Raw genomic sequence first — 14,580 nt, forward strand, 5'->3', positions numbered from 1 at the left:
TACGATCACTGGTTAATGAGATATAGTCATTTTTTTGTACTTTGTGCACTTAACCAGTGCTCTATCTTTTTAACCAAATATCCTAGAGAGTCGTGCCACATGTCGAACTTTTCCTCTGGTTATAAGGAACAAAAAACTCAGGATCATTGGTAAAGCTGGCATTTTCGGGCGGGCTAGCGGGTACCCGCCCGAGATTACATTACCCGGGCAGGAAATACCCTGCCCGTGTACCCGAAATTTTAAAATTTTAAAGTTTTTTTTTTTTTCGCTTTTGTAGTGTCCCCGGACCTAGACCTAAATGCTAGGATCATTCATGGTTGACCTAAAAAAAAAAAAAAAAAAAATTAAAGATGCATTGAAATTACCCGAAAATGCCAGGCCTAATCATTGGTTAATGAGATATAGTCACTTTTTTGTACTTCGTGCACTTAACCCTCTGTCTTTCTAACCCTAACACTGACCCAGGTTTTTTGCTATCGGAAGTCACAGAATATCCGAAAAAGTGAAGAAGAAGAATTTTTGACTTGGCACCCCCGGGATTCGAACCTTTGACCCCCCGCATGCCAACCACACGATCGCGGACGGGGAGCTACACAGGTTATTGCTGCCCGGCCAGCAATTCCGTGAGCATTTGACACTTAGGGTGATTGCGTCATGCAGACCCTGGGAACAAAAAGGTCAGTGGTCGCGTATCTGTACGATCACTGGTTAATGAGATATTGTCACTTTTTTGTACTTTGTAGTGCACGTAACCCTCTGTCTTTCTAACCCTAACACTGACCCAGGTTTTTGCTATCGGAAGTCACAGAAGATCCGAAAAGTGAAGAAGAAGAATTTTGACTTGGCACGGGCCGGGATCAGGGTTTTCTTTAAGCATTTTGCTGAAGGGGTATTTTCAAAATTTTTTGACCCTTTCAATTGTGAATTTTTCCTCTGAAGGAGTCAAAAACATTGCCCAAGGGGTATTTTTATAATATTATTTTTGAAGACATTTTTAATAATATGTGTGTTTTTGGCGCCATAGGCGTAGATCCGGAGGGGGTGTGTGTGGGGCCAATATTTTGCCAGGGGGATGGTCCATACAATCATCCCCCAATGTTGACGCCTGTATGTGGGTTTCTGACCAAAAGTGCACATTTTTGCGCGCTTCGCACGAATTTATTCCACTTTTGACCATATTTCAACAGTTTAGCTTCAAAATGGCCAATTTTTTGTACCATAAACTTATTCTTTCTCCAAAAGGTGCTGGATTCACTATACTTCAAGACATTTTTCACCCCCGAGTCAAAAAGAAATTTACACCACTGTTTGGAGCAGTGGCGGATCTAGAGCAGTCAGAAAGGGGTGGGGCCAATTTTAGAAGAAAATAACAATATTTAAAAATGCACCCTGAGAAGTAATAAACTTTTGCAAAATGACTACATGTAATTGAAGCAATTTGGTGGATCATTTTGGCACTATTAATGTGTAAAATTTTAGTTTAAAAGAACCGAACATTTGTGAAATGAGCAGTCCATGGAGTCTTTCGTGGACGGCAAGTTTTCCCTATTATGGTAGGCATATATAAATTGTATTATACATAAATTGGCAAATGTCGAAAGCAGAAGTGAAAGTGGCCATTTGTTTATCAACTACGCAGGGTGATGTTCCCCCCTTAGAACTTGGAACATTTTGCAAAATGAAGACCTAATTGAAGCGATTTGGTGGACCAATTTTGGCACTATTACTGTGTAAAATTTAAGTTTGAACAGTTGAAAAGCCAAAAATTGTGAAATGACGGTCCATAAAGCCTTTCGTTGTCACGTTTTCCCCATTAGACCTATAAATTGTGTTAAACATACATGTAGGGCCTAAATTGGCAAATGTCGAAAGCAGAAGCGAAAATGGTCTTGTTTATCCACTATCACTATTCTTCACTTGTTTATCTGAGGGGGATGTTCCCCACTGAGAGGGAAAATTTTGCAAAAATAAAGTCCAATTGAAGACATATTTGGTGCATTATTTAAACAGAAAAAAGGACCCGAACCCAATTTGCAAGATTTCAAACTGACAATACATGTATACAATTTTAGAGACTCACAATCACTAAAACATACATGGATCGATGCTGACAAAATGTGATGGGCCCTACATATTGGGAGTAGGTCCTAAATGCCAAAAGCCGAGAATAAATGCACAATATCGGGTGTTTCTCTATTCAAATCTTGCAATATCTGAACGCGTACGTTTTCAAGATTTTGTACGCATTGGACTTTGGGACTATGGATTTGAAGGAGTCAGAAAAGTGCCTGAACGCATAAATATGCATGTTTTGTGCGTTAAAGAAAACCATGCCCGGGATTTGAACCTTTGAACCCCCGAATGCCAACCACACAATCGCGGACCGGGTGCTACACAGGTTATTGCTGCCCGGCCAGCAATTCCGTGAGCATTTGACACTTAGGGTGATTGCATCATCGCAGACCCTGGGATGCATGCATGCGCATAATTTTTCATTGTGGTATTCTGTGGTATTTATGGGTGTAAGGGTTAAGAGTCGTGCCATATGTCAAACTTTTCCTCTGGTATAAGGAACAAAAAAAGTCAGTGGTCGTACATGTATGTCTGTATGATCATTGGTTATTAAATGAGATAGGCCTATAGTCACTTTTTTAATTTTGTGCACTTTTAAGTAACCCTTTTAAACCAAATATCCTAGAGAGTCGTGCAATATGTCGAACTTTTCCTCTGGTCATAAGGAACAAAAAAGTCAGCGGCCGCATATCTGTAGGATCATTGGTTAATTAATGAAACATACGCACTGCCACTGACGTCACTACCGAACTTGAGGCAATGCATAGTAAGACCCAGCCCTCGAATTAACCCATGGCACCCATGGCATTTTGCTGTGGGTGCCCATCCCCACTGCCGTAATGCCCTCAAAATATGTCCTTTACCCTAGGCAGTCACTTGCTGTGCCCTCTAATGAAGTTGCCGTCAGTGCCCCAGCCCTGCCCCTTCATTTATAAAATCATCTATCTATGTTTGTGTATGTTTTCTTCACTTTTGAGAAAGTGCCTTGGTGCCCTTCTCAAATTTTCAACAGTTGCCATGATGCCCTCTTGAAATATTACAAACTGCCGTGCTGCCTTGCCTTTTCAGTGAAAATCCAAGGCAATTTCCAACTTGCCCTAAAAAAGTTGCCGTGCCCCTTCTGATCCTTTTGAATTAATTCGAGGGCTGGAGACCCCCGGGGTGGTGTCAAATGAATGAGAAAAAAAATAAGGAATACAATTTTTTAAAAACCCCGGGGTCGTACATCTAATACTATAGTTTTATAGTTTATAGGAAAAATAAAAAAATGTGGGTCCCTATTTTCAGGGTGACCTATTTCTCCAATGCTTAAGCAATAAAATATACATCACTTATTAGGCGCGTGAAAGTTGATTCCGAGTTTATCGTCCCCCGCCCGCGTCACTTTTTGGAAACCAAAAACACCCGCGTCAAATTGTCAAAAATGGCAAAATAATTCATTATTTTCAAAGTATCAGTGTTTTCACCAGTTTTAGTAATTGGAAACATATATTTTTGTTTGTAAAACATATAAATTCATAACTTGGAAGCGAAACCAGGCTCTTTTCTAACTTTTCTAGTCCCTACCCATATAAAAACATGTTTATGAATAACATGTATGAGTATGGCTTTAAATCAACACGCATTTTAGGTCACAATAATGAAATCTGATTAAATACCGGTAATGAAAAATGAAAAATGAAAAAGTCACCTCACCAACCTGGGAAAAAAAAGGGACAATAAACTCGAATTCACTTTCATGAGCCTTGTACGTTGAACATGGTTGGCGCGAGGTCCATCATATACTGGTACCGGTAATATTATTTAACATTTTAAGGGATCTAAAATGAGCGTTTATTGCGTTTCGACAGTATTTTTTGTGGAACATGAGAGCACCTCGGACCTATCGAATTGCATTCTGAATACGAAGCATGTCTTTCTGATATCAAATAATTTTCATTTTTTGAAAATCACAATATAATACAAATTTTATGACAAATTATAAAAATTTGATATTTTTCAAATTTTTGATATAACAGTCCTCAAGTAAATTATATAAATCTAATGATATATTCTTAAAGTGTATGTAGCAGGGAGGAAAAGCCGACGATCAATTGAAAATTTTGACCTTTCATATTGAAGATGGATTTTTTCCCAAAAGACCTAATTTTTTTTGGTGTTTTGGGAAAAAATCCATATCTTCAATACTGAAGGTCAAAATTTTCAATTGATCGTCGGCTTTTCATCCCACCTACATACACTTTAACTTAGTATAAATCATCAGATTTATAAAGTTTACTTCAAGTACTGTTAAATATTAAAAATATCAATTTTTAATGATTTGCCATAAAATGTGTATTAAATTGCTAATTTCAAAAATTATTTGATATCAGAATGACATTCTTCAGTATTCAGAATGCAATTCGATATGTCTGATGTGCTCTGATGTCCCAAAATAAATACTGTCCAAACGCTCATACCCCAGCCCTTAATGTAATGAAAACAATTTAACACTCATGACACTGAAGACACCCTATGCACCTACTACAACTTGAGAACAAGTCCTCAAACATTTGTAGTTACTAGTACTACAACCGTGCCTGGCCCTGGTCTGGGGACGACTGCGTGTACATGCACCCCCTAGTTCACCACCTAAACGTGTATTGTTATGGCTCAAAATTCGGACCGCTTGCCATTAAGTTTACTCAAACTTTACTGCTTTCTGTGTTTTAAAATTTGTTGACGTTTTAATGATCCCCGATCGATTATTTTAGCTGTGTCACATCACGTGCATGACGCTAGTAGGTACCAACCAAACTTCAGAAAAAAAATCACGATCGCCGATAACGATGTGATATGGGACTTACATAGGATTACACAGAGATATTTCTTGCCAAAATTTGACCATTTCTAGGTAGCTTGGCCCTACTTTGTCTGCGAATATGAAAAAGGACAGTCTTAAGTAAGTAGCCTAAATGTGCAACGCTTTTGATGTTTTGGGAGACTCTGGGAGGGATCAGAACAAAAAAATGATGGAGCCTATTCTTGACTGTGTTAAATATTCCTTCAACCAGCTGCCGTCGGTAACAGTCTTATACGATGGACAGATAGTATCAGTTTGTGAATGAGGACATCGTATATTAAAGTTCCTTGTACTATGCACCCCCCAACAGAAAAGTAAACAAATCACCTCACTATTTATTTGCCCGATTTGGTGAGCGCAGTAGATGACGGAATTCACATTCATACAGCTCCATATTAAAACTTGTAATAGACATGTACGTTGTAAATATGTTTCTACACCAAACTGTGTTTATAACTGACATTTGTGAAAACATTCCTCCTAAAATTCGAGGAGTTTTGTACCTTGCTGACCTCCCGGGAGGTCACAAAAGATGGCCGTGATGGTAAGCATGTACTAGTACTACAATACCCGGCTAAATATTGGACCAGTTACTCACCAAATCAAACTTACGAAATGTTGACAGTACATCCGAACATCAAGTTAGATAACTCCTTTAACACCAACCAATAAAGACACTTCATAAAGCCATCATATCTGTCAAAACTGGTAGAAAATTCCGCTCTCTACTCACTCTACGCTAATCTAATGCCAATGTTGGCGACAGGCAGACTGCTACGGACTGTTTACAAGTTAGTAACATTCGTAAATAATTCCGCGTATGATTCTACCACTGCATTTCGTTTTACTAGACCATAAAAAGTGATAAAATTCATACAGAAGCTTAATGAGATTTATACACAATTAACTATATCCAAATTTATAGTATTATACTCTATAACAATATCAATCAATTAGTACTACTTTGTTGAACTTTCGCCTCTAACACCATGAACAGCGGTGATCCGGTGTACAAAATGAAAAAAAAAAAAACATTGCAGTGAAATGACGTCACCTACGGTAGGAAATGGACCGCAGTGAATAGCGAATAGCGAAATTAGGTGTGAGGGCGACCGCGATCTTTGCAAAGAAAGCTCTCAAAGAGTCAAAATCAAAATAGGCCTACTGTGACAATTGAAAAAGTCAATCAAATTTATCAGGCCAAGTAAAATAAAAAACATGTTTCACGTCCGGGTTTTTGAAAAAAAGGAGGAAGATGAGGGGCTTTTTATTTTCTATTTTTTATTGCAAAATCGGAGTGTAAATAGGCCTACCCATAATTAATAGAGCTATTTTAGCGTAGGGCCTACACAATAATGTCTGGAAAAAGGAGGAGGCCACTTTTTATTTGTTGTTCTGAGAAACCTTCCAAAAGTGTTTCTTGTATATTAGCAAGGCTTAGTATAGAAAGCATCTCTATACTTCCTAGACAGAAGAGTTATAACTGAATAAGCGGGAGGGGACGTGAAACATGTTTATTTTTTTATTTGGCCTAAACAATTATAAAAATTTAATTTGAAGCAAACTAAAAGGGCACTTCGTGATCCACGCCGCGGATCCACGGCGTCATCCATGACCCCCCCCACTTTTCTCAACAACAACAAAAAACACTGCAAAACTCTGGCTAGCTATATATACGTAGGGGAGACCAGGGCAAAGTGGACCAATTTTTTTTGTCCAGCCCAAACAGGATTACGAAGCAAGGCAAGGCAATATTTTTACCTTAGGACTGCAACTAACAAATGACATGATCAAAAATGCAATGGTGTGAACTTGAAAACAGGTCTTTTAAATTACCACTAGGAGCTCAAAAGGCCCGTAAAAAGTGAAGAAAACATACTTTTCTATGGGGCAAGCAAAAAAAAAGGCACCTCAGGGGCCCGTAATATCTATATAAATAAAAGGAAGATTGCCCATCTTGTGCGCGAGTGTTCTCCGAATTGCCTTGACTTTCGACTTTGATTTAGTGGTATATTGATCGGAGACATATTGCCATTTTTCCATCGGACATTCGTTTTTGCACAAATTGATTGTAACTAAGGGAATAACATAAAAAACTGCTGTGTTGCTATGCAAAATCGCATGCAGTGGCATTGTGGGTAATAAGGACAGTGTGAATCGCGTAGTATAAATATTTACATTCAAAAACCATACGCAGAGCAACATTGTCCCGTTTTCTGCCAACTGCGAGGTGGCCAAGAAATGATTCAGGCTATCTAGATGCACAACAACGCATAATTTATTAATGATCTTCGCCCCTACGCAGAGCTACGCGCCCCATTTTCCGCCACTGCATCGAGGTTGGCAGCCAAGAGATTAAGGCTACGACGCGTGAATCAGGAGACCCGATGTGGAGGCAGTCAGTGTACAATTTCATTCTAGGCCTATGAAACGTCGTTTAGTTTTACAGCCAAATTCATACGGGAGATTGAGGAATATATACGGGAAATGCATTTGGTTGAAAACGGTCAAGAAATATGGTTAAAACCGGGTGTTTTTTTTCCCGGGCTTTTTTATTGTCGAAACCATAGACATACCACCTAGACCTATTACTACCCATCCAATACCACAGCGGGAGGTGAAGCCCCGTATCCAAGGTGATATTGACGGATTGACGGGGTTACTAGGCGCGGAGAAATATCGCATACATGTTTGACGCGCTCGTTTGCGTGATTACTGCGCCGTTATCGCCGCGTCAAATGCAACATGTTCCATAGACGCGAACATGTCTGCTTGTTTGCGTCCGGGTATGCGTCCTTGTCAAATTCGTTGCTAAGCAGTGTCGGCTTCACTACGCGAGTCAAAGTTATTGGTCTAGGTTCTTGTTTGTCTGGGGTCGAAACTCAGTGGTAGCGCGTACCGTAACTAACTGGCAGTTGGCGTACAAGGGATGTGACGCGCACGCACGGGGCGCATATGCATAGGCCAACTTTCCGTGCCAGAGAAAAATAATTCATGAAAAAAGGTAAAATAATGAGAACATAATTAGGCCTAAATGCAAATGGGAAATCACACGCTAAGCAGGAAATATGAAAACTGGGAACAAAATATGTAGAAAAAAAAGCCAAAGCTAAAAGGACAAACGTAAGAAAGGGTAGATTTATAAAATAATAAATAATAATAAATAACATCAATAAATAAATAACATGGAAACGGAAAATAACAGCATATATTTATTGGAACAAACCGGGTGTTTTTTTTTCCCGGGCTTTTTATTGTCGAAACCATAGACATACCACCTAGACCTATTACTACCCATCCAATACCACAGCGGGAGGTGAAGCCCCGTATCCAAGGTGATATTGACGGATTGACGGGGTTACTAGGCGCGGAGAAATATCGCATACATGTTTGACGCGCTCGTTTGCGTGATTACTGCGCCGTTATCGCCGCGTCAAATGCAACATGTTCCATAGACGCGAACATGTCTGCTTGTTTGCGTCCGGGTATGCGTCCTTGTCAAATTCGTTGCTAAGCAGTGTCGGCTTCACTACGCGAGTCAAAGTTATTGGTCTAGGTTCTTGTTTGTCTGGGGTCGAAACTCAGTGGTAGCGCGTACCGTAACTAACTGGCAGTTGGCGTACAAGGGATGTGACGCGCACGCACCGCGCATAATGCATAGGCCAACTTTCCGTGCCAGAGAAAAATAATTCATGAAAAAAGGTAAAATAATGAGAACATAATTAGGCCTAAATGCAAATGGGAAATCACACGCTAAGCAGGAAATATGAAAACTGGGAACAAAATATGTAGAAAAAAGCCAAAGCTAAAAGGACAAACGTAAGAAAGGGTAGATTTATAAAATAATAATAAATAATAATAAATAACATCAATAAATAAATAACATGGAAACGGAAAATAACAGCATATATTTATTGGAACAAAATTGATCTATGTAGAAGAAACTGAAAAGGTTACAGTAACTAAATGAAACGGGAGCAAAATAAAGAAGGAAAGAAAGAAACTAATCAGCTAACGTAAGAAAAAAAGCTAAAATTATATTAAAATAATCAGGAAATCTAAGATTTATTGGAACAAAATTGATCTATGTAGAAGAAACTGAAAAGGTTACAGTAACTAAATGAAACGGGAGCAAAATAAAGAAGGAAAGAAAGAAACTAATCAGCTAACGTAAGAAAAAAAAGCTAAAATTATATTAAAATTAATCAGGAAATCTAAGAAAAAAGAAGCTAAAATAATGAGAACAGAATTAAATAAATAACATGGAAACGGGAAATCACAAGCTAAGCAGCATAAAAAAGAAGCTAAAAGGGAAACGTAAGAAAGGACAGATTTTGAACATAATGGGAATGCGGTTAGGCCTAAATAAATAAATAACATGGAAACGAAAAATCACAAACTAAATAGCAATTTTTTTAATGGGAACAAACTATGCCCATGTTAGAAGAAACTGAAAAGAAAGAAAGAAGCTAAATGGAACTGCCAGAAGGGACAGGTTTAGAAAAATAAAATTTACTTTTTCAATGATTCTACTTTTCAGTAATTCCTCCTGTTTTAGTGATCGCCCCCATTTACTCATCTAGCGGGGACCCGCGCGAAGCGCGGGTATCCCGCTAGTATATATAAAAGGTAAAGAAAAGATACCTTGTAATTAAGGCATATTTTCTTTGCTTTTCTATATGGGAATCAAAGGTCTTTTTTCTTGTCCATTAGGCATGAGGTATCTCTTTTTTGCTTTTTACGGGCCCTCCGAGGTGTCTTTTTTTTTTTTTATGGGTCCATTGAGGTATCTTTTTTTTTGCTTATTAAGCTTTTTACATACTCACTAAGGTCTCTTTTCTTTCCTTTACGGTCCGATGGTATATTTTCTTTGCTTTTTACGCGGGGTCCTCTACCACTACATGGTCTCTTTTCTTTGCCTTTACGGGTCTATAAGGTCTGTTTTTACGGCCCATAAGCAAACAAAAGTAGCGGGCCCGTATAAAAAACAAAGAAAAGAGACGTGCATTTTTACAAATACAAGATAGCCTTTGAAGCACACAATCTAATAAATATTTCACTTGAATTTCCTATACTGTTTGCTTTTGCCAAAATGATCATCCTCGATAAAATGATAAAAGAGAAATCAGGGTCAGTACAGCTTTAATCGCGTGAACACAAATTGCACATTTTTATAGCTCTCGGTCAGCTGAAGATTGGTGCTCGATCTTCACTTGACAAATGTGGAAGAACCGGTTCTGATGGATGTTGATTTACTTCTTTTGTCATCATCTGGACATCGTAGGCCTACATATCTTCAATAAGCATTGTACTCAAAGCAGCACCAACAAGCAAATGTCCCCTCATATTATGTGATATTGCCTTCCCTCTTATAACATGTGTCCCCCAACATTACCTCCAGAAACTCACGAAGACCTGAAATATTCATCAGATGCCATATAGATCCCAGGAAGCTCATACCTATGTGAAAGCCACCAATTCTGAGAACTAGTATGTGCAAACCGCTGTCACGTGGCTCTTCTAATGATTGAAAGGGCTTTCCACCACAATGGCTGGTCAACCCGGGAGTGGCATTATAATGTTTGGCATGGGCACACACAAACTCAAGCGTTGATAACACGCATGATCACTAGGATTTAAGTCAATCATTGGTAAGAACATCACAGAAGGTTCTCCAGGGTGGTCTCCTTTATTTACCATCTGCATCATTCCAGACCAAGAAGGACGTGGGGGATCGAAGGAGTAGGCCTAATGACGAGAGTAAAGAGATGGCTTCCAATACTTGATGTAATGATGTGCTTTGTCAATCATGAATAATCCTCATTCTCCTGTTTGGAAATAATTACTGGAGTTGGGAAACTAGCAACTCTATCCTCAAACATATACACAAATATAATCATCAATGTCATTTCAGTCGCATATTATCATGATCATATTCATGATATTTCACCCTGAACATGAGTATAGACACCAGCATGGCACTTTGTCACTATACCTTGAAATAAGAAGATCGGTTAAAATGGTGGCAAGTTTGGAATAATGCGGCATATCAGACCCGAATCAAGGGCTCATTGTTACTATATTGCTGTTATATCTGTGTTCACAGCCCCTGAAAAAAGAGGATTAACACCACATATGTTCCTTTTACAAATCCCAGATCTCGAGATAGTAGTGAAAAATGCATTAAAATGGTGGCCATTTTGAATTTATGCAAATTAGGGTTGAACCCAAAACTCCATGCTAATTATAATGTTATATGTGTATTCATAGCCCTTGAAAACATGGGTGTAGCCACCAAAATTGTTCTTTTATGAGCCTCAGATCTCGAGATATGGCCAAAACTCCATCAAATGTCGGCCATTTTGAATTTATGCAAATTAGGCATATTTCCGCAACTTGGATTTTTTGGACTTTAGTATGTCACAAAGGGTATAGGCCCTACTTCACCGAAATGCATTGTGAAGAAAAACCTTTGGTTGCAATTAGTTCTAGGTTAAGCCAAAAAATCCATTATCTTTCTTAGACTAAAATGGCAGATACCGTAAACGTTCGCCTAATGGCGCTTTTGGATTCTTAGAAATGTGAGAGCGCCACCCTTGTAAAATCTCAACAGCATTAAGGATACGTATATGTTAAATTGAGCAACCTGGACATAATGCCTCAGAAAAAATATCGTGACATGACCCAATACTTTAGGTCACTAGGTTAGTTGCTAGAGCAGCAAATGTTTTGGGGTTTCTTCAGGTATTCTTTCTCAAAGTGCCATTGGACTTAATTTGTAAATCGATTCATACGTTATACCTAACTCATTTTGGTAAATCTTTTTATAACATTGTAATTTCTTCATATTTTTTTAATATTCTTCAGTTCAAAATTACACCCTTCTATTGTCTGACCCGTTAGCTCAGTCGGTAGAGGGTGCGCCTTGAATGGTGAATGGTACTTGTTCGAATCTTGATTTCTGCCCCCACTTTTATGTGAAGAAGGGTCAAGAAATGTTTTTGGATTTTGTCCCCATTTTACAAACGAATATTGTGATTTTTTTTTAATTTAATTTTAATTTTCTTATTTTTTTTAGATAAATAGGCACTGCAAACAAACGGCAACAAAAACCGCTGACAAAATTTGCTCCACCTGCTACCTATCAATGTGTGATATATTCCACTACATTTAACAGTTAAATGACCTTTGAAAAATAGAACGGCCTCAATGTTTCAAATTGTGTAACTACATTACTTTATTCATTTATGCATTATAAATGATCAGCTATTTTTTCTTTTCTTAAAAGGATTGAACCCAAGTAGATCAGACCACTGATCATATAACTATCAGACCACGAAGTAGTTACGTAACTCCGTGATGGTATCGGAACCAAGCACTGTTTGTATGGCGATCATTACGATCACGCTATTTTGGTATGCCTTTTTGTGTGTACTGCTTGTTTCGATCGTGGTTCATTACTTAAGCGCGTGATCCCGTTGACATAGTAACATTACGTAACTTCGAAATATGGAAAGTCATTGGCGGTATTGTCAGGTATTGTGTGCCTTCCAAAGCGCCTTATAACATGTTCTCATTGTGTTGTGGAATCCTAGCCAGTATTCAATGATATTTATAGAGGCCTTGCGTTTATCGATTGGCTCCAAACAAAGGATTTGAACCGGTTTCTTCCCCGTAATCATGGCGCAGTGCAGTCCATTCAATCAAATGTTGTCATCAACCTATTTGATCGTAGTGCATTTTGTTATGTGTGTGAGACGAACTGTGTCGGTAGATGCAATCATGCTTTTGTTGAATGCATTTGAGTAGTCCGCCATATTTACGGGATGATACGTCATATGCACAGCCTCTATCCAGTTGGTCGTTGTATGATTTTGTTCGTTCACTCATTCAAATTTTATTTATATCATTTGAAGACTGAGCCTATTATGATACATCATCCGTGGAACAGTTTCAAACAAATATAGCTAGGGATTATTGGGGCAGAGGTTATCTTTTGAATCCTCTTAGAGGGCTATCATTTTTTTCGGAAAGGGGGGGTCGTCCCAAATTTACAAAAAAATTTATGATCCCAAAAAAATTGTATTGAAATCAGTCTTTTTGAATAAAATAATACACTTTCTGTGGTCATCGTATGACTCCCTACATTTTGGTCATAAAACATTTTATGACCCCCTCCTATTATTCTTTCCAAGACTTTATGACCCCCGTATATTTGGGACCCCTCCCCTTCAAATAAAATGATATACCTCTTATGACAACTGATGCATAGGCAAGGACACTCGCGCGAATTCAGTATCGAAGTTACGTAATGTTACTATGTCAACGGGATCACGCGCTAGAGTAATGAACCACGATCGAAATGATCACCACATAAAGTATATGGCACTCGAAGGCATACCAAAGTAGCGTGATCCGGTAACCAAGAGAATTACGTAACCACTTCGATGCTGAATTGAAAGACTTGTCGACAGTTCGTCTCACACACATAACAAATGCCTATACAATCAAATAGGTTCATTACAACATTTGATTGAAAATGAAACGATAAAAACAAAGAATCATGAAAAAAGACACATACAAGATAAAATAATAAAATTATGTAAACAATTTTAAAGATAAAATCAAGAAAATAGAGAATAAAATTTCCTCAAATCAGAAAAAAAAACATTGACAGACATCATAATCTGTCAGAAATTACTGCATGAGATTCGAACCATCAATCTTCACCACAAGTTCTCTTTATCCTCGCACTATAGTCTAATGCTCTGCTCACTGGGCCACAACGTATCAGATGAATGATTACCGCATTATCATGAACAAGTTTGTGTCGATCTTGTTCATAATTGTATGTGTCGATAGGTTTCACCCTTTAACTACACGTACCCTTAATGATCAGTGATAATAGTCGGGCTTTTACAGGGATGGCGCTCTCTCATTTCCATGATCTCTATAGCGCCATTAGGCGAACGTTTACGGTATAAGCCTTACTAATATAATAAACATGTGGTGCGTGAATGGGGTCGGTACCAGCTAAGTTAGACTGTCCCACAGTCTCGGTTCCATCTTAAACACTTAGAGTAGGGATAACCATCAAAAAATATATGTTGCCCCTATTGCTACAAAAGATTGTTTTCTGGATAGAACTCATCAATAGAAGTATTTTGGTGGTTAAATGGTCAAAATCGGTCAAAAACTTTTCGAATTATGAATTTTCAAAGTTTCCCATTCTGACCGGTCATTGGAACGAAATAAAATGACAAGGTCCAAAAATATCAATTGGGAGCAAAATTGGCATTTATTATATTTACCTTTATATATTTCTTTATTTTAACATATATGCAAACATGAAACAAGCATATTGTGAAAGTATCAAAGGGTTTCTTATGAAATGGCACTTTACTAGTCAATGGAATCAATTATTTTTTCAAACCGAGGCATTGAAATCATGCATTTAGCGAACATTTGCCAAAAATCATCCAAGATGGCCGATATGGCACAAAATCAAAATTGCACTAAGTCCAGGTAAACTTTTTTTTTCACAACCAAAAATTTCGATGTTATTGGGTTTAATATGACCAATTAGTAGGTGTATGCAAATTAAATATTAAGTGTCATTGAAGTCTAATTCACAACAATAGAGGTTATCCACTTCACTCATCATG

At 38.1% G+C, this 14,580-nt stretch overlaps 1 protein-coding gene across 1 annotated transcript in view; it reads right to left on the minus strand.

Annotated features, from left to right (window-relative positions):
• LOC140160898 (mothers against decapentaplegic homolog 1-like) overlaps positions 1 to 5,711 on the minus strand; it is a 46,824-nt gene extending 41,113 nt beyond the window's left edge. Inside the window, 1 exon segment of the mRNA XM_072184233.1 lies at positions 5,514 to 5,711. The gene's annotated coding sequence lies outside the window, so the exon portion shown is untranslated.
• Positions 5,712 to 14,580: the final 8,869 nt, after the last annotated feature.

The sequence above is a fragment of the Amphiura filiformis genome, chromosome 9 (assembly GCF_039555335.1).
Source record: "Amphiura filiformis chromosome 9, Afil_fr2py, whole genome shotgun sequence".
Classification (NCBI taxonomy): Eukaryota; Metazoa; Echinodermata; class Ophiuroidea; order Amphilepidida; family Amphiuridae; genus Amphiura; species Amphiura filiformis.